This window comes from Thermobia domestica, chromosome 17 (genome assembly GCF_964235325.1).
Source record: "Thermobia domestica chromosome 17, izTheDome1.hap1.1, whole genome shotgun sequence".
Lineage (NCBI taxonomy): Eukaryota > Metazoa > Arthropoda > Insecta > Zygentoma > Lepismatidae > Thermobia > Thermobia domestica.
This window is the reverse complement of record NC_137470.1, coordinates 164,468,660-164,490,030: the sequence shown is the minus strand read 5'-3', so window position 1 is coordinate 164,490,030 and position 21,371 is coordinate 164,468,660. Positions and strand designations below refer to the sequence as shown.

The 21,371-nt window shown below is 36.1% G+C and overlaps 1 protein-coding gene across 9 annotated transcripts in view; it reads right to left on the bottom strand.

The window, feature by feature from the left end:
• Positions 1–21,371, bottom strand: part of LOC145674461 (uncharacterized) — a 338,683-nt gene that overhangs the window by 174,003 nt on the left and 143,309 nt on the right. Inside the window, exon 1 of one of the 9 annotated variants that reach the window (XM_081744552.1) lies at positions 677–794. The exons of the other annotated variants lie outside the window; for them this stretch is intronic. The gene's annotated coding sequence lies outside the window, so the exon portion shown is untranslated. Of the gene's footprint in view, positions 1–676; positions 795–21,371 lie in introns of those variants that run through there. 9 annotated transcript variants of the gene reach the window in all.

The window sequence follows — 21,371 nt, the reverse complement described above, 5'->3', positions numbered from 1 at the left end:
GCTAAAAAAGTTACATTTTTTACGTTATTTTGTCCGGCTGCAAACGATACTGTATTATCATTGCTAAGACCTGTACGGGGGAAAGTAAGAGGAATGGGATCCCTGTTCCTGTTCTGAGCCTTAATCATATTACTTAAATTTTCACATACATGACGCTTTCCTAGATTATTCAAATGTAAACCATGATGGGTGTGAAATTCTCGTGGAAGACTACTTACATCTAATAACTGTACATTTTTAAATCGACTACAAACTTTACTAATGATGATATTTGTTTTATGTACTTCTGAGTTAACACAAGAACTCTTCGATAGATCATGCCGGTGTGGTAGATTAACTACTATTACATTTGTATGAGTAAGAGTGCTGAGTGTAGTCTTCAAAACACGGACAGCATCTTCAGACTCATTTTTTGACACATCATTAGTGCCTCCTATAAGTACAACAGTATCAGTATCTGAGAATGATTTCTGGTCCACACATGAATTTACAACGTTATTTAGTTTTGCACCAGGCTTCACAATACCTACTACGTTCAAATCATCACGCTCCTGCATTAATCTGGAAGCAAGACCACGACCGTGACTATCTCCTACAATGAACACCTTCCCTTGCACTTTTTTTACCCGATTTACTGAAATTGAGTTTTCATTTTTAACACCAAAACATGACTTACTGCTTGAATCCTGTGATGGAAATCTTGGGCGATCCTGCTGGTTTAAACGATCTACACGTCGCACTTGAATAGGCCTATTTCCTAGGCTAACTTGCTTTACACTATCACACTGGCCACTTAACTCACTGAATCTGTTTTTTGTTTCAATATTATAATCGTATTGTAGACCTGATACTTTATTACCCATTAGTTTACCCTTAGTATTTGAGTTGCACACAGTGTTGTGTCTTTCTGCAGCTTTGACACTCCATTGGCAATTTGCTCTTGCACTTGCGTTGTGGACAGGGCTACAAATGATTTTCGGAGGGCTAGTATTTCCACTATATTGTGATTTCCAACTGGAAAAAGATGGTATCTTCGCGCTGTTATTAGGTTCACTAGTAGCATTTGGAACTCCGGCCGTAATCCTTACGATGTCGCTCCAGGTCTTTCTATTTTGCCTTGTACTAAACGATTCTTGACTCAAGACGTGAAAAGACAATTCATGGATTTACTAGTGGAGATATATATTTGCATTCGCGGAGAATGCAAATAAATCAATTTTCAGTTAATAGACATCGACGTTTTCTCACTGCAACTTTGAAATTATAATCCCACGTTACCTAGAAATCAATACCAATCTTGCATGAGATTTCTTGCGAACGATAGAAAAACCAAAATCGACATTAGAGTGACTAATTAGCACACAAATAACCCATAATTCCGGCATTTTAATTATTTGATCGGAGTATTATAGCACTAGGTTTATAGCTAGAAGTTAAGCCAAATCTCACAATTTGATGAAGAACTCCTGCTAAATGGTAGCAGCCCCAAACTCGGAATTAGAGCAGCAATTAGCCCAAAAATAGCCCATAATTCCGGCGTTTGAGTTTTTTTCTTTTTTTTCTTTTTGGATCGAAGGATTGTTACCGCATTGGGGGTGCTAGCTTGATGTCAAGCTAGACTCGCCCGTTTTGTTTCCGATTTCCCGCTAAACATTAGGAGGCAAAAAATAGAATAACAGCAACTAATTAACCCATAAAAGCCCATAATTCTGGCGTTTCAAATTTTCCAATCGAACCATTCTAACCGTAACCGTATGGGGGTTCTAGCTTGATATCAAGCTAGACTAGCCCATTTTGAATCCGATTTCCCGCTAAACAGTAGGAGCCCAAAAATTAGGATTAGAGCAACTAATTAGCCCATAAATAACCCATAGTTCTGGCGTTTGATTTTTTCTGATCGGACCACTGTAACCGTATGGGAGGTTCTAGTTTGATTTCAAGCTAGACTCGCCCATTTTGCATCTGATTTCCTGCTAAACAAAAGGAGCCCAAAAACAGATTAGAGCAACTAATTAGCCCATAAACAGCCCATAATTCTGAGATATGTTCCGGTCGTTTTGGTGTTGATGGTTGGTCTAACTTGACACGCGTGTTTAAATGTTATACCTAATCACAAATTTCCTAACAAAATCGAAACTTCTTTTTAAATGTGCCTTGTTGTGGCCAAATAGTTCAAGTGCATTGGTTCTGGATTTGATTCCCGGTGAGAGCTAGTGCATTTTTATCCAACGCCAAGGTATAGGTAATAAGTAGGTGCAAAGAGAAAAGTGTTTAAACAAGCTAATGAATAATACAAAGAAATAATACAATATTACGAAATAATAGAAGAAACGTTGTTAATATTAGATATTTGCGTGTGAATGTCCTCCATCAGATGACTATCAACTCCATAAGTAAGAAAGTGAAACATCCAATACCAGGTTAACCAGTGGTCTCTAGGTAAAGCTATCCTACTAGGAAGTGATTGAGATACCAAAAAATGGTGTAATCGCTGGGAGACAGATTAGGAGAATACAGTGGGTGAGAGAATTTAAGACTGCAACTCATGAATAGTCTGCACCTTCGTTGAGTATTGAAGTGCGTAGGCCTATATAGGTTTGCACTGAAATGAGCATTAATACACAATATCTATTGAACATTACGGGGGACTTGCGGACAGGTTTGCAGTGCATTTCACGGGGTTCGATATTGTAACGATTCTAGCGAACTTCTGAGCCTTCCTCACTTTACACTATAAGTTAAATTCCTGCTTAATTAAAACTCTATTTGTTTAAATTTAACACTGTTAACCGTTATCACCTGTGTACTACGGGCAACAATCCTCCAGTAATTCTTTATTTTTGCCCTTTGTTTTAGCGCCATAAATGTCTTTGTTCATAAACTTCTTTATCTATGGTTTTGCATATACGTAGCATGGACATTAAATTTTGACTTCTACGCCATATGCATACATATGGCAGTCCACTTCCTAAGAAATTTATTACTATAATAATAATAATAATAATAATGATAATAATAATAATAATAATAGGCTAATAGAAGAGAGTGAATTTAGTCTTCTTACCGCTCGACTTAGAAATAAGGTCCGCTAGAATTATATATAAAACACAATAATACCCAGCATTTTATAGAGTAGTTTGTTTTATTCGAAATGACATACTTCCTGCAACTGTTTGGTTGGAATTATTTGAAATCAAATCTTTAAGTTTTACGACCCACGGTTATACCGGCTAGGCTAAAGGAGACGGCGATGATGAGAAATGAATGAAATGGTGAAATAAAGAAAGTGGGAGAAAACGGGAGAACTCCGAGAAAACTAATGCAAATGGTGTTTGTTCACCACAAAATTCCCTTGGTGCGAGCTGGGGTCGAACCAAGGATTCCATGCACCAAAGGTGAACGCTTTATTACTGAGCCACCGCGGCTCCTCTGAAATTATTTATAGGAGAGAGTGACTACGTTATGAAAACTTGATATCGAACACATTTGTTAAAAAATACCAGCTTTTTGTGAAATATTGCTTAATATTCAGGAAAACCTAAGTCAATAAAATAATAATAATAATAATAATAATAATAATAATAATAATAATAATAATAATCTTAAATTAAAAACTCTCTGGACCTAGTGCATTGGCACAATTCCACGAATTAAAAATAATTTGTTTACTTCTCCAAGGACTTAATCCCTGTTGCTTTCAATATACGAAGAAAGTGTCCAACTGTCAAATATATGCTACATAAAATGCCCTATACAATATAATGTAGTATAGACTCATCATTTCTAGGTTGTCTAAAGAACACTTTTGTTTTAGCAAGAAAGGAAGAAAATAGAAAATGCTCAGTTTTAACCTAGTAGAAAATTTGCAGATTTAATGGAAAATGCACAGAGTTGTTGGATATTAAAATGTAGCTCGGATTAATGGAGTAAGACACCGTAATTAGTTTATTGTTTGAAATATACTGGGAGTGACCAAGCGATTACCTTTGGAAATATCGAAAGAGATACGTTAATGGTGTTAGTTGCAAACTGTTGTAGAAATGAAAAATTTAAGGAAATCTCTAAAGCTCTGAAATCACAGATCGAAATTGACTGACTGTTAAGTAAAACTGCTAAATCTGACTAAAGAAAAAAAAGTATTAATGACCTGTGTTACTATTTCAGACATATCATTCTCATATCAAAACTACGATAGAAGTAAATTATAAATAAAGGTGAATTTACAGTTCTGGAATACCAACAAATGATTTTGCTAGATGTAAACTTTGGGAAAACTTTCTTATAAGGCTTTAGATTTATTTATTTATTTATTTATTGGTTTGTTTGTTTATTAGCTTCCCCATGCCGTACACGTCGCCAACACCTAGTGATCCACTTGCCTGTAAATGGCGATCGTCGATATAGCGACGCGTCGAAGGATTGCCGCTAGTGTGCCCCTAGTGGCAGGGATTCGTCGAGTCGAAGCTGATATCTAGAATCGGGGGTATTGAAGTTACTTACCAACGCGTAACAGCGAGGACTTCATTTTGATACGCGCTCCTTTGGTTTGTCACGGAGAATCGCAAAGGGACCAACATGAACTATCGCCAGTCATGTGCATGCAGTTATTATTTTATATTATTTTTCCCTGACGAATTGTTACTATAAGGACAATACTTGAGCTCCAGGGGTCAAGAGTAACTCCTGCCTTTACATCATGACGTGAAAAATCTTGAGATGGGTGCGTATAATTGTATGAATTTACATGGCAACTTTCGCCGATCACTAGCAAGTGAATATGGGAGAACTGCGAAAAAAGTAAATAGACGCTTGCCATTTTGCTATAAAATTACATGGCGAGTGCATTTGATCTGATTCCAAACAGTTATCGTCAAATATACACGGTTAAAGGAGCACTCTGATTAGAAATATTAAAAAGACTTCAACGATTTATCATTCTACAAGCTATGTCTTCATAATAGCCTCCGTGGCGAATTCGGAAGAACACGCAACTAGTAACCCTAAGGTTGGTGGTTCACGCCTAGCTCAGGGCACTTTTTTTTTTACATTTTTAAAAATGTTTTTAGATTCACCTCAATGCAAACAAATTACGCATATAGGCGATTTAACGTATTTTAGGGGAATAATTATGTGGTTCGTTGGCTATCCGTAGCTTCTCTTCCACTGGTGGTATAATTTTCTAAACGGAAGTGGGACCACCGACGATCATCGCTGCGGGACTGCCAATTTTTGGGGACATGTTGCTAGTTGCCTATCGGTAGTCCACCGACGTTTACGGCATGGGGTTGTCCCCTTACAAGTGAGGCAGATTGTAATCGACCAAGAGTGTTTTGGAACAATGGGGAACATCTTCCGACTTCGACTTCTGCGTAATCCGTTTAGGATCAAGTCGAATCAAGGCTGCCCCACGAGAAGGTAGAACAAGTGAGGCGATCGTTCCAAGCACTACACTCGAGAGCCTCCGTCTCATTCAAGACTTAGACTCTTCAGGAAAAGTAACAAGTTTATTACTTGTAATTTATTCTTTAAGTCAAAGTATTTTGCAATAAACCATCGTTTTGTAAGATATTTTTACGATTGTATACTATTAATTTCGAAAATTGTACTCATAATACAATTTCCTATCATGGATTTGAAAAAAATCAAAGTTCGAACAAAGAAAGATCTCCGATCCACATGTCTCTTCATGTTTGATATGGAAGTCACATCTTCATTATTGACCCTTATTATTATAGTCCTAGGCAACGCGAATCGACGGGATGGTTGTAAGTGAAAACATTCATTTAGATGGTTAAGTAATCAGGAAATTCCTGTCGTTATTTCACGAAACACAACAGATCTTGAGGAAACAAAACAAAAAAAAAAAAAAAAAAAAATTGCTTACCAGGGGAAGGGAGTAAGTCATCTGCTTACGTTTGCTTAACTAGGAAGAAGGCAAGGGCGCCGATCCTGAGGAGGCGGCTGGCCAGGCCCCCCAAAGCTCGTGTGGGCCACCTTTGTATTTATGAATATACAATATTTGGCATAATTTGAGTGCAATTTGTCTTAAAATCCTCAGATATATATATATTCTACTTTTGAATGCCCCCCCCCCCCAAATTTACAAAGAAATCAGCGCCCTTGGAAGAGGGTCTAGTGAAATGAATAAAAATGTGATAACGTAATACTTGAACAACTCTATCTAATGGAGGAAAGTAAATTAGTATTCAATACTTCTTTCAATTTTAAGCATTTCAAAGATTCTCTTAATTTAGTAGCGTCCCGGATTTGCAGTTTTGAAATACGGGAACTCTATCTATACCTTAACGTGGGAATCGGTTTCGGACCATGAACTTAAGCCGCATTGCCACAAGAGGCACATAGGAGTTTTTCTTTCGATTTCCTTAGGAATATTGCGAATGGTATGACTTTTAAAACTATGTTTAAAAACGTATACGGTAGACATCGACACAATAAGATGATAATCTGATACCTAAAAAATATATTGAATTGTTTTTAATTTGTTCTCACGCTACCAAAACAGTACTTATACTTGTTTTATTTCAGCCTTTTAATATAAGCATTTCACACTATTGTCTCTTCTAGGACGATACAATTCTAGTTCATGTATATCCTAACTTTGGAAATACAGTAGAGTTTCGCTTATTCGACATAAACAGGCAGGCAGAATGCCGGATAATATGGATGTGTTAAGAAAAGACCTATTAAAAGTAAAACTTATGGTATAATTTTACATATTACACATTTAATAATCATGTTTTATAACAAATAAATGCATTGCACTGAATCAGGGACGTGTCCAGCATGAGGGCCTGTGGGCTGTCCCCTTCCGACCTTTTAATAAACTTGCTTTTACCCTTTTGAGGTTCTTTTCTACCAGTTTACTTGGAGTCAGTCTCCAAACTTTGGGCAATGTGCAGTTTTCTTGTTATAATTCTAAGAACATACCATAATGCAATTATATCAAGTGGAATTAAAGAACAGTTTTAAATAGAATTAACATTTCGTTTCCGTTCTGTTTTTAATTTTAATATATTAGAACGATACACTCAATGTCTTCTTGCTATTTTTGTTATGTGATATACGTAGCAGACAGTTTTCTTTAGTTACATTTCTCTCGAAAATATGTTTCGTTTTGTTTGTGCTATAATGCAGTTTCTAAAGTAAACCGGTTTATAAATGAAAAGTAGGAAAAGTTTAAGAGAAATACAAAATTGTTGCATTATTATTATTATTATTATTATTATTATTATTATTATTATTGATGTTTTTAAAACATTCAAATTATGTGCTTACGAGGATTCGTGTTGGGCCCCCTCCGAATAGAAAACATGGATATGTGTCTACACTGAATGATAGACATACTAGTCAAGGTGTAGACGGGCGCGCTAGGCGATAAACTCCAGAGCATGAAAAATAGATTAAGACCACAACTTTAGTTCTTCTTGCCGATTGGTGCTTATCTGCAATGATATGTCGGATCATACGGTATGTGGAACAAAGGAAGGTCGGATAAGCGAGACCATGGTGTATTGGTGTTTTACGCACCTAAACTTGTAAAATGTTTGTATAAACAACTATCTTTCACTCCCTAGCTAAATTTGTGGGTATGATCACACCCCTTGCCTTATAAAGTATAGTCTTATAAAGAAAAAAATATTTTTTAGCTAAAAGCTAAAGAGAACCAAACTTTAATAATTTACTTTAGTTTTTTTTTTTTTTTTTTTAATAATGGCAAACTATATCCTTCACACTTTGTTGGAGACAAAATTGTTTTTTTCCCAAGAAAACAGGATGAGAGAAGCTATACAACAGCATGAACTGAAAACAATATATATTACCAATAGTACTCTAATCCTGGATAAATACTTCATTACAGCAAAATATCAATAAGTTATGTCCTTATTATATTGCTTCGGTTCTTATTAACATGAAAATTATAATGTTTTGTATAAAAAAAAAAAAGATGGGATGGGACGGGGTGGGATTCGATTTTGTGTCAAAATAGTGTAAGAATTACTAATCCACCACGCTACCCACCTAACCATGGAAACTACTTCTTGTTTCCTCTCTTTTTCTTAACAAATAAATGCTAATATCCAAAGCGTATGTCACTTCCAACCTCAAGACAGGAGATTTCCTCTTTGTTTCTATATTTCCGTACGACATCTTGGTTACAGAAGCTAATTTATATTTGGCAAACCCTTTAGGCACTAGGTTTAAACCAATAAATTCAATATTTTAGTCCACTTTCCAGTTTCTTACGCCAGCTCGTTCACTGCCTATTGTCAATTTCCCTCCGCAATCGTGCTTTGCTACTGAAAAATCCCTAGAAATCATCGTTGCCAGTATACACAAAACCGAGCATAATTTTGGTTTCTGCTTATATTTTTATTATTTTATTATATTTTTTGGAAATATCTCCTTAGGTGGATTGCTTTCTATTATCTCCACATATTAATAACTGAATTTTACCCATAAACGTAAGGAAAATGGAATAAATGCGAAAAATCGTGAGTTACAGTATACGCGCAATATTTTTTGCGCATGAGAGTACTTGTCTGGAAACTTGTATTATAATTTTGTTCATATTTTACAAATGTTGCAGTAATAACTGCAGAATTACCCGATTTAGTTTAAAAATGGGTATGAGTCTGAAGTTCTTATGCAACAATACAACTTTGAAGTTGTAGAAGACGTAACCAAATATGAGCGTGGTCTCCGAACCACGATTGCAGCTTGAATTCTGTGTAGTTGGTGAGTGCACAGACCACAACGCAAGATAAATACTGCAGCATATTCCGTTCCCCGCAACAATCTCATCTCGAGGAAATGTTATAAAGGGGAAAGAGAAAATTTAGTGCGGTGACCCGTACTTTTATTTATTTGTTATATTTCATATGAAAGTCAAGTATATTGAAGTTCCTTCCTCCGTTTGTTGTTATATATATATGTTTTGTACTCTTACTAAACATATGTGTGTGTATAAAATAATAAAAATAAAAAAAAAATTATAGAAGTGTATTAACTGAAGAGTAAACACAACTATACATCAGTGGTTCCCAATTATTTCAAAGTTGCTACCCTCTTTTTAAGTTTAAAATAAGGTATGGACCCCACACCTTAAAATTTAGTATCTGCATAATAGTAGTAGTAGTAGTTGCTGCTGCTGAGAGGTAGGTAGCAATATTAACATCAATTAAATCAAAAACATTTATTTGTAAATCGTATACAGGGGTCCATGGCATTATTTACATCTTTTATAAATTATAAGAGTCCCCTAAATTTATTACACGAACCGATACGAGTCCGCGGACCATCAACTGGGAAAGACTGCTATGCATCATATGATTCACCTAGCTGTGCAAAATGGAGCAATTTGCAATTTTAGTTTTAAATATCGGAAATTGTATTCATTGGTACACAACGATAAAATAAAGCTGCTGTAGAAAGGTGTCAAAATAAATGAATTAACAAAAATACATCGGCATTTGACATTTCTAATAGTCGTGAACGTTTTGATGTATTTTCACGTCTCAGAATTAACACTACAGACACTGGTCGAAGTGGGACTGTATGGGATGGTATGCCGTACCACCTCTGATTTTTCAGTAATCAAGACATATCGTCACTAGAAAGTAAATGCTAAATACCTGCACCTTTAATAAACTGAAACATTTTTATACACAGTAATTGACGAATAGCTTCGCACGTAAAAAAATGTAGAAATACTTTCTAATTTGACAACACGGACATTTTTGTTATCTTTTTCCTGCCTTTTGTTTTTAAAATGAGGTGTCTTCAAAGGAGACCACTCTCTCATAGCGAAAACTGCAAAGCCTCGGATCTAAATATCCAGAGAACTACCAGTAACTAATCTAAAGGACATTTCCCCCGCAAAAAGGAACTCACCTGCTCAAATTCCTTTGGACTGACAGCCACTAGCGAGACCACCTAACCTACAAGGCCTCCTGCGCTGCAACAGTCACGGCCATTAAAAAAACCCGCCTTTTTATATGTTTTCGTGGACAAAAAAGTGTAGAAAAAATCAATTTGGCAATGGCTCTAGAAATTTCAGCAGTAGTGGAAAGTTTTTTGCAAGGCCAAAGCAAACAAAAAGACCAATCCAAAAACTAGCCTCTACCCAAGGCTTAAAGCAAAAAGAACGCGAATGAAATTTCTACAAGCTAACTGAAATAGTAATAATATATATAATGATTGGGATAGCTCTCTAATGATAAATACATACTACACTATATTAGAGCAAATAAATTGAGTCAGGCGTGACTTATGCTAAACATATTATATATATATATACAGTGGGGCGGATCCAAGATATGATCAAGGGAGGGGCTAAATCATAATTTGCCGTTTTATCCAGTGTAAACCTGAGCGTCCTTGGATCCGCCCTTGTATATATACAAAATTTAATATTAAAATATACCATGCATAAATATTGAATTAATTAGCAAAGATGCGAAGTGTACCTTGCACTTTTAACCAAACCTAACAAGAAATTAATGGGCATAGTAAATACTTAATGCTTGAAAGAAGCTTTTTATTTATTCATTTATTTCAAACATTTCTTACGATTGAACAATGTATAATGTTTGTAAAATTAAAGCGTTGTCTTAAAAACTTTTCAATATTTATACTTAAATTGCGTCACAACTAACTATATAAAGATCTTGGTGACCTAGGAATAGTTTTTTTTCGCTTTTTTTTTTTTTTTTAAAGAAACTCTACTATACTATTATTATAAACAGGATCAACATTAGAAGAAGGAAACTTGGAAGCGTAGTATATTGTTTCCAGTTTCAAAAACTTAAGGTTTGTATACAAATAACGAAATGTGGTCATTGATTTTACAATTGCTCATAACATTTACTTATTGAGAACTTACTTTGTTATCAATTTTACTTTTACTTTGTTACATGCTTCGGAATAAGATGGGAAATAAAGATGTGACCTCGTTTACTATTCATCACGTGTTTGAAGTAGTATAAAGCGAACTTAGTCGACTAAGGGTATTGGTAAATTCGTATGAATATTCACCTTACTTGTCTATGGAACCAAACCTTTATATAATTTCTTTCACGTCCCTTGTGTATTTCAAATTTTTATTAATGTTCCCTTTTTCACTTGAAATCTGTGTTAGTCGCTTCAACTACCAAACGTACTGCAGTGCATGTGCGAGAGTTATTAGCTTCTTCAGTTGACGGCTTTCTCAATTCATATGCAATGTAGACTTTAAAATTGTTTGGAGGATTGATAAACAATTTGTGTGTGTAAAGCCGCGGTCAAGCACGAAGACAACATCAGAAATGAAAGGACTGCTCTTGGAAAGAAAACGACGATGAGTATTTCAATCAGGTTCCCTCGCTTCTAATGGTCCTGCAATATCAACAATATAGCTATCAGGAGATATAATGACCATTCGCTTTCTAAGATTTGCTTTCTTGTGCATTTGGTTTTTCGTTGAAAATCGTGATTTACTCGTAAATTGTTTTTGTTGCAATATAAATACGTTCTACCCCAGATAGTGAAAATGGAATCACCTTGAATATGATGAAGAGAAGCGAATTCAGTATTTCTTCTTTTCAATTCCTGTAGACTGTTTTAACTCTGAAATCCCTAACAAGAATCAATAAATGGCTGCTGCTGCTGGTTCGTTTACTGTTTTCCAAGGATACCCAAAGTTGAACTTAGAAAATTTTTGCCTCAAAACAGCAATAAACAATGCGCTCATCCTTACTGGAACAAAGTGTACACGGACCGATAAGTAACAGATTCTAAATTCCTATAATTTATAGTTAAGTATACACTGGTGAAGAAAACGTCATTTCCGCTTCCTGTTTACGTAGCTGGTTACAAACAAACCAGCTTTGAGTGGGTTGTATAAAGAAATTTACGTGGTATTCGCCTCTGAAAATGATTTGTTTCGCTTTCGGATATGATCATAACAGTTTAAGAGATACACTTTTTTTTTTTTTTTTTCAAGAATGAAATTAGAAATATTGTGCTATATAATATATTACAGAGAAACAATAACAGACACACTGTACAACGAGCGATATAATGATTTATTATTTATTGATATATATATATATCATATATATATATATATATATATATATATATATATATATTATTGATAACTGATATATATCAATCATTTTGAAGAACACTTTTTTTCCTTGGATATTCTGCCAGAAAGAAATTAAATACACACTTTTTTTTTTTATATGTCTTGCATTCTTTGTGTGTTGCATTTTTAGGCTAATTTCGCTAACGGTTTAATATATATTAATACTCAGAACACTGTAATATCGTTTCTTGGTAAACTGATAACTCAATCACGCGTTTAAAGACATGCTATAATCTTCGAACAGTGTCTGCCCCCAGCATGGAGTGTGACACTCGCCTGCCTCCGCTCTTTCCGAGCCTCAGCAGAGCAAGTTCGATAATTTTACCCTTTTGGTGACATATATGTGTAAAAATGTGAAACTTGATACAATTGAGATTTGCAGGCAATGTATGATTTTAAAATTGGTAAACCGGCGTTACATATTATATACCGGGTGTTGCAAAATAAGTGTTACAACGCCTGGGAGGTGACTCCTGCTACTGAGACAAGAAAAAAAGTTCTCTTGAACTTCCGGCTATCGGACATAGTTTCGGATCTACAAGGCGCCGAAAGTGTGGGAAAATTACTTTCGGACTCCAATAGTTCGCAAACTATCCAACGTAAAGAGAGCGGGTAAAAAATTCACTGAAGAAGTCATACCGGCTGTATTCAATTTTGCGTGTTTCACAATCCTACCATGCACGCGCAAGGGATTCCCCAAAGGAACGTAGGGAGTCCCGAATAATCCGCCAAATGAAAATTGGTCTAAATTGATACGAATGGATAGGGCTTCTACCAGATAACAATAATTCGTTTGTATTAAGTCGGTATCTGGAACAAATACAAAATGGCGGACACCTTCATGCCCGTTGTGTGTGGTTGCATAATCGCCAGGTGCGGATGCTGGACAACAGTGACGTTCTGAGTATTACGTGTAACGAATTTGTACTCAAACGGTCTAGAAAGACATCTGAAGTGTCGGTAGAGCACAACAGATGAAGCAGGGTGATTCACATGTGTGGAAACACGTAACGAAAAATGCCCAGTAAAGGTGAGTTCAAAGCGTCGGAAATGTAAGGATTAGCATCAAGAACATGAAAGCCATTGCCAATTCACCAATAATATTCCCTAAAACCGATACAATATGATGTGCACGATTGCGTACCAATAAGGATGCAACAACTGAGGCCAAGTTGAAATTGTGCAAGGGGACTCACTAAGAAACTGGGTAAACTAAATGAATGTCACTAGTGGGATTGTATGATCGATGTTGAAATGTGACCAACCTGTGTATTGATATCGACATATAGCTAATGGACAAATGTCAACTTGTCCCACTACTGATGGAACACCATCTCACGTGCGAAAAATAGGAAAATAACTACTCGGGTCTTGAATCTGAGGTCGTGGGCTCCCAGTAGGATTGGAAACTACGACCACGCGAGCGAAAGCGAGCGCTCTAGCCCTGAGGCTCTAGGGAGCCTCACTTTCTCTGTATTCATTTCTTTGAGGAGTACCCACTTTGTTTGGCAAACGCTCTTGTACAGCCTCCCGACATACTTGCGTGTTTCATTTTGTTATCCCTACTCCACAGTTATAAACAATCAGAGCTTTGAGACGTTTCTTCCTATTTCTCATGTCGTTTTATTTTCCATATGTATGGTGTTCCAGCAGTAGTGTTACATGTGCCAGATTGGTTCATTTTCGTCTTTGTCTTGGCATGTGCACTGTTTGGAAGATACGAATTTCTGGAGGTATTTCCCTATATTTCGAGTACGTCATATGTCCCAGAAGACTTGGGACATGATACAAGTTTTTTTATTTTCACGCTCTATCAGAATTTGAACCATGGATTAAGAGATTTTTATAATGTGTCGACTGTGAGACAATGTCCCAAACAAAGAGGGACATTGATACAATCGTGTTCTAGTTACGTTCTACCCAAAAGTGCACCAGATGTAATAGCAGAATGTACAACGTTATTTTTCCTAGTTTTCGCACGTAGGACGGTGTCCCAGCAGTAGTGGGACATGTTGACATTTGTAAATTAGCTACATGTTGATATCAACACACACATTGGCCATATTTCAATATCGATCATGCGATCCCACTAGTGACATTTAGTTTACCCAGTTTCTTGGGGGGGGGGGGGGCCTTGCACAATTTCAACTTGGCGTCAGTTTTGCATCCTTATTGGTATGCAACGTGCACATCATATTGCATCGGATTGATGGAATATAATTGGTGAATTGGCAATGGCTTTCATGTTCTTGATGCTATTCCTTACATTTCCGACGCTTTGAACTCACGTTTACTGAGTATGTGTGCATTTGTGGGCATTTTTCGTTACGTGTTTCCACACATGTGAATCACCCTGCTTCATCAGTTTGTTCTCTACCGACACTCCAGATCTCTTTCTAGAGCGTTTGAGTACAAACTCGCTACACGTAATCAGGGTTGGCTGGTTTAAACAAACAAAAAGCTTTAAATCGTGTGAACTTAATGGTGACGTTTCCACATATCAAACCATCCGCATTACGTTTATCTACTTTTCACCTTTTAATCAAGGGGTCCCGTGTTCAATTCTCGGTCGAACCACAACCCATCTTTCAAGTGTAAACCAAGTAACAATTCGAGGTGTCCCTTTAAGCGAAAGTCTTCTCCGTGATAACTTTGGTATTTCATAAGAATGTTAAGCCTAAACATACGAAATGAAACCAGATTATATATTTCTACTTGAATGAATGCCCGTTGTTTTAAAAAAAAAGCCAAGCTTGCCTCTTATTGATAGAAATTGGCAAAATTTATCAACTGCCTGCGTAGCTTCCAACATCAACTTGGATTTAACTTTGTTTTAATTTTATTGAATGATATCTACATACCAAATTTGTAATTTAATACCTCAGTTTTAGCGTAGTGATTATGATATGTTGACCTTAAAATTTTACATACAAATACATTTAAAGTAATAACAGGATTTTCCCAATGGCTTAGGCGGGAGTTTCCCGATTTATATATAATTCTACTTGTGTAACTGTTCATCTTTTTGTCCTTTTAAAATGACTCTTGACAATTAAATTAACAAGTACGCCTATGTAAAGATCAGTACAACGTATTTTTATCAGGAGTTCTTCGTGAGTGAGTCGGCAATAGCATTTGTGACCAATTAGTCCCGGTTTCGTGTCCAAATGGACAATTTCTCTTGGATGTAAGCCGAGAAGCGGTTTGGATTCCGCTTTAAGCTATGTGACCCCTTCCAGCATAACCTTGTTGTTGCATAATAACATCAAGGCGAAACAAACTAATTTCTGTCCATATCTAATATAAATACATAGAGTAAATTATTTAAACCAAAAAACCTGGTTTAACCCAAAAAACCTGGTTTTTTGGTTTTTCAATAAAAACCATGGTTTTTGCCAACCCTGCACGTAATACTCAGAACGTCACTGTTAGCCAGTATCCGTACCTGGCGATTATGCAACCACACACAACGGGCATGAAGGTGTCCGCCATTTTGTATTTGTTCCATTTATCGACTTAATACTAACGAATTATTGTTATCTGGTAGAAGCCCTATCCATTCGTATCCATTTAGACCAATTTTCATTTGGCAGATTATTCGGGACTCCCTAAGTTCCTTTGGGGAATCCCTTGCGCGTGCATGGTAGGATTGTGAAACACGCAAAATTCAATACAGCCGGTATGACTTCTTCAGTGAATTTTTTACCCGCCCTCTTTACGTTGGGTAGTTTCCGAACTATTGAAGTCCGAAAGTCATTTTCCCACGCTTTCAGCGCCTTGTAGATCCGAAACTATGTCCTATAGCCGAAAGTTCAAGAGAACTTTTTTTCTTGTCTCAGTAGCAGGAGTCACTTCCCAAGAGTTGTGACACTTATTTTGCAACACCCGATATATTATATAAGAACCGCATTTAAGTAAGCACAAGCTAACCTAACCGTACCTTACCGCATATGAATGTTGGTAAGAGTACAGGACAAGCAATATAGTACAGTTTAAATCGGACTTGTTAATTTGTCTCATCTCGTTTGACAAACTATAATTGCTCCATCCAATCGATCTACGCTAAGTACGCATAAAAAATATGGTATCAGTTTTTGAACATTTATTTCTAATCTACAAAAATAGTTCTGTGCAAGAAAGTTATTTATGTAGATGGAGAACATAGAAACAGCGTTAAAAATGTGTCATGGTTACAAGAAATTGAAATAAAAATCCATTTGTAGTGATTACTAGCCCAGGCTAGTGTAGGCTTTTCGTACCTGTCTCTTTCCACGCATACCCAACTTCACTGATCCGCTTACTCCGTACAGATGCATCCTTACATGCGCTCGAGCTTCAAGTTGCCCTTAATCACAACAGATGTATTACCGAATGTAAGTTGGTACGTATTTCCTTACGAGTTTTAATACATGTATATGTAGGCATGTTACAAAATCTGTACGCCGTTCCTGGTAGACGCAAAGAAACTAATTCAGAAAACACTAGATAGGGTAGTTAGAAAATTATACCCTTTAAATTATTATTTCTGGTGACGCATTTTAACTTTACCAGTGTGAAGCAAGGGAATGGACACCGGCTAACAGAAGAATGAAAAATAAATTAGGAAATTATTTCCACGAAGAGATGCTAAGTTTCTAATATCAAATATTCGTGATTGTATGTTCTATAATCTGTTCTTTTAGCGCTGTACTCCTTTGCTCCGAATATCTGATCACTAATTTTATTATTATTATTTTTTTTTTTTTAATAATAAACATTTTCACTGAAGCTTAACAATATGACAAAAGCATACCGGTAACAATTTTCAATAATTTTGATTAAACTAAATTTAAAATTATTATTAAGAGGCGCTTCTGTACAGTCCGCGGCATAAAATTTGTTACAAAAATTCTAAGTCCAAATGAATAACAAAACTCTTGCCCAGTTTTCTTATGCATTCCCGCAATACATGTATCAATCGATTAGTTGCTTCTAGTATTTATTCCAACTCCTCCCCGTCCTCCACCTCTCCTTGTCTAAAGCAGTGTGTGTGACGTAGTACACTCTTTCCATTCAGCTGAAAAAGAAACAGGAATCAAGTTTACAAAGTTATAGCTTTAAAACAGTCTTTTCCAATCGTTTGTTCTGAAATATTTTTAAGAGCCTAAATTAAAGGAAAGTCACACAATCATCCCAGAGCTTCATATATATCTTTAGTTTCATTCTTTTCTTTCTTTAAAGAGTGCAAGCTAGTAAGATGCTCCCTAAGAAATCTATGGAAATTGCCAAGAGCTCTAAAATATCTACGGACAGAAACGAGTTTTATTCAATGATTCATTTAATTTCTTTTCAGTAAGTGCAAGCAAATGTTTCAGGGGCGTCATTTGGGCAGGACAGGAGAGTGTAATTCCCCCTCTCTTGAGCTTCATAAATACGTATTTTTTGATCAAATGTATAGTAATACACTAATAAAAAGTGAAAATCTTATGTCGCCGGAGAATCTCTTCCTTCCCCCCCCCCCGCCCCCCAATAAAGTCTAAAAGACACGGGTTTTAACAACAAACCTATAGAGTTACGATAGCACATTGCTAAAGAGCTTACATTTGGTTTCAAGAGTCGAAGGTTTGATCTCAAGCCAGATGACTTCCTGGGTGACATTGAGAGAGAGAGAGAGAGAGAGAGAGAGAGAGAGAGGGGGATTCAAGTATGGAGACAGAGAGGGATGATTTGTATACACAGATTTAGAATTGGGGAAAAAATGATCGGACAGCATTCGTATTATGACGAAAATTCTGATTTTGTGAAAGATAAGAAGGGAAGTTTTCGAACTGCGAGGATCACATTAGGCAGTTGTCGAATTAATGTGGAGAACTCTTTTTAGAGCATCAGATGATTACGAAAGGAGAGAAAGATCTTCAGAATTGAGGAATTAAGATTTTAAAAAATCTGGTTTCGGCGACGGGTTTCGAACCACGAACCTTGTGGTTATCGAACCATGACTTTATCCATTCTGCTACGGACAATTCTATTACTCGTTCACATACATTTCCCTTAGCTGCGTTGAAAGCTACCTTAAGGGGATATTCCAAAAGTTGACTCGGTAGACGCGCCGTTCAGATAGGACGTAAACCTCTTGTAACTTAGTTACAATGTGCAAAATGAACTTCCTCTTCTTCAGGACACTTTTTAAAGCTTTAAAATTTGTTACTATTGTTTTAATTAAGTTACATTTGATAGAACCATCTGATAAAGTAGTGCCAAGCCCTGTGCGTCATTGTCTGTTAGGTGAATGGTTAATGTAAGTTACTTTTACGTGGATGGTCCGAGCTTCCAATCAAGACCATTCTTATTGATTATTTTATTTGAGCTACGCTCATACTGTATATTCCACAAGTTCAAGTTTGAAGTAATGTAGTCACAGCTAGTTTAATTCGAAATAATTTTCCAATATTGTCACTAAATTTACATGGCACTTCTCACTGTTTGTAGCCCTGCATAAATGCAAAATTGTTTTAAAAGTATATTTTACTTTCAAGTTTTATTGTTTTTTTTAATTGTCCTTCAAATTTATTTTATAATTATTTTCTATTTCTTACTTATAACATATTTTCTATTTATATTGTATTCTATGTTACACGTTTATTATTTATATTTTATGTCTTACCTTTGAAGAGGAGCTTTTGACAATTCAGAGCAGCAGGGACATACTCAGGATGCAGACCTTTGCAATCAAGAACTTCTGCTCCCACGAAATCACTACTTTTTTTTTGTAAATTATATCTAATTTTAGAGATGATGATAGCAGGGGCGGATTCAGGGGAGTGCGTTCGGGCGATCACATCCCCCAGAATAGGGAACTTTTTATACTTTTTATTTTAAAAATAAAACATATCCTAAGTATTTTTCATCTTTGTATTATAAACTTAAATTAAAACCTAAAGTAGATAGGCCTTACTTTCTTAAGAAAGTTAATCCTGCAGAAGAGCTACTTCTCCTTTTCTAAATATGTTTTTTCTCTTTTTTTTTTTTGCAATCCGCTCTTACCTTGATCTGACTTCGAACGACCGCCCCTCTCAAACAATCATCCTGGATCCGCCCCTGGATGATAGACATTTTAGTAAAATATGCCCTCAATCGCTGAAATAAATTCCTGTCAAGCTTTCGATCGCTGAAATAAATTTCTGTCTACGGCCCTGCAAAACAGTGACGATTTTAGGGAGTGATCAGTTAGTTAGTAATGCCTCCCTGGAGCAACGACACTTCCCCAGAAGTCATATCTCCGATAATTCAGAATGTGATTTGTGCATTATCACTTTTCACTCTCAGTGTCTTGAAACGCACCAAAAAGGAACTGTTCTGAAGTATTTATTGGTTCTCCCTATGACCCCATTTCAATATGGCCAACCTTGGACATATACACATCTGAAATATCACCTTTGATGTCAGTGATCCCGAAAACTATCCATTCGACACAAATATAGGATATTTTCGATTCTTTATTCCTGTCACCCTCCCATTGTCAACTCGAAGCCAACCAAGGCTTATTTTGGACTTACGCAGCATCCACAGTGTCACTTTTCATCTTTGCACATGAATTCGACACTAATTTCGTTCGTATTTGACTACTTTTACATGTCACCTTTACCTCTTGGTAGGGATTTTTTCAGTATCTCGCCCCCACAACTATGGAGAAATTTCAACCAACTAAGTATAATTATAAATTATCATCTGAAACACAACAGTACGGGTGATCTTTTTCGCAGAGGAATTCGTTAACTACTGTTTCAATATCAATGTATTGGCTTTTTTTGCTCTGCATGCTGGAGATTGCCAAAGGGCTAAACTTCATTCTGTACTATTGTGCTATGAATATAGTGGTTTAATTCACTGAATACTCGCTTAGATGATGCTCTCGTCACAGGAAAAGTGAGATACAGTTATAAAAGAAAAACGAAACGAAATATTTAAGTTTTAAGTCCCACGTTATGCAGACTACGCTAATGGAGACAGTGATGGTGAGAAACGAATGAAATCGTTTAATGAAGAAAGTGGGAGGAAACGGGAGAAACCCGAGAAAACTCATGCACACGGTGTTTGTCCATAATAAAGTTCATTCAGCGCGAGCTGGAATCTAACCAACAACTCCATGCACCATAGGTAAAGTTATAAAAGAATAGGCGTCTAAACAAATACGGAACACTACTATCAATGAGAGCTGTATAAGATTAGATTTTTATTTATTTCATTCTAAGTTGAAATTTCAATCAATCTTGATCTTCATTACTGTTCGAAATCCGGACCAACCAGTATTCCCTACTAGGGTAAAGATTAATTGATCGCCAACAGAAATCCAAAATCCTCTGTATAACTCCACGTTCCATTATTCCATATACACAATTAAGAGTCCAGCGTAACCTACCAGTTAATACATTTTCTTCTTATTATTATTATTTTTAACACCTCAAAAATATAGGCTCATAATTGAACCACTGATTGGGAAAAGGGAATAAGTACATAAAAATATTTTTTCCACTTTTAAGCTTTTCTCACCAATTGCAGTGCTACAATACAAGATTCTTCTTCTTGTCTTAGAGTTTGTCAGTTCTTTTGCTACAATTAGTCAGTTATACACGTGTTGAAACAAGTACAAATACGCCTCGGGAAGGTTTTTTAGCGTTTCTGAAAACTTAGGTCTGATGTACTTATTCCCTTTTGCTGGAAATAGTTGCTGCAAATAGTTGCTGCAAGGACGTAATAAATCTTTTCGGTAGACTTCACAGTCTATAGCTCCTTCACAACTTCCTTTTCATCTAAGGCTAAGTAGTTACATTTTAGACATTGAGGAAAAAGTGTGAAATTAATTAAAACCTTCAAAGTGGAGTTACGAATCTTCAATGCACCCCATTTTGCTGTTTGCCTCGCTCAACGCACTCCCGTCACTGTTCAGGGTGCACGATGGAGTTTCTCCCTTTTAGGAATACTTTCTAAGACAGTACTAGTTTTTTTTTTTTACAGCCGTTTGAATTGAGTTGTATTTGCTAGAACTGTCGGTTAAAGGAAACAAAAGATCCTATACTCAAACACAAATCATCTCTCTAGAAGCTCTAATGGAAAACGAAACGAATCGTCGTAAACATGTTACGTTCTTGAAGAGGGAAACAGCAAAACATTGATTGCACAAACGTATAATGGTATCATTTGCTTGAAAATTTAAAACTTATAGAAGTTGATGGCTTGTTAGGTG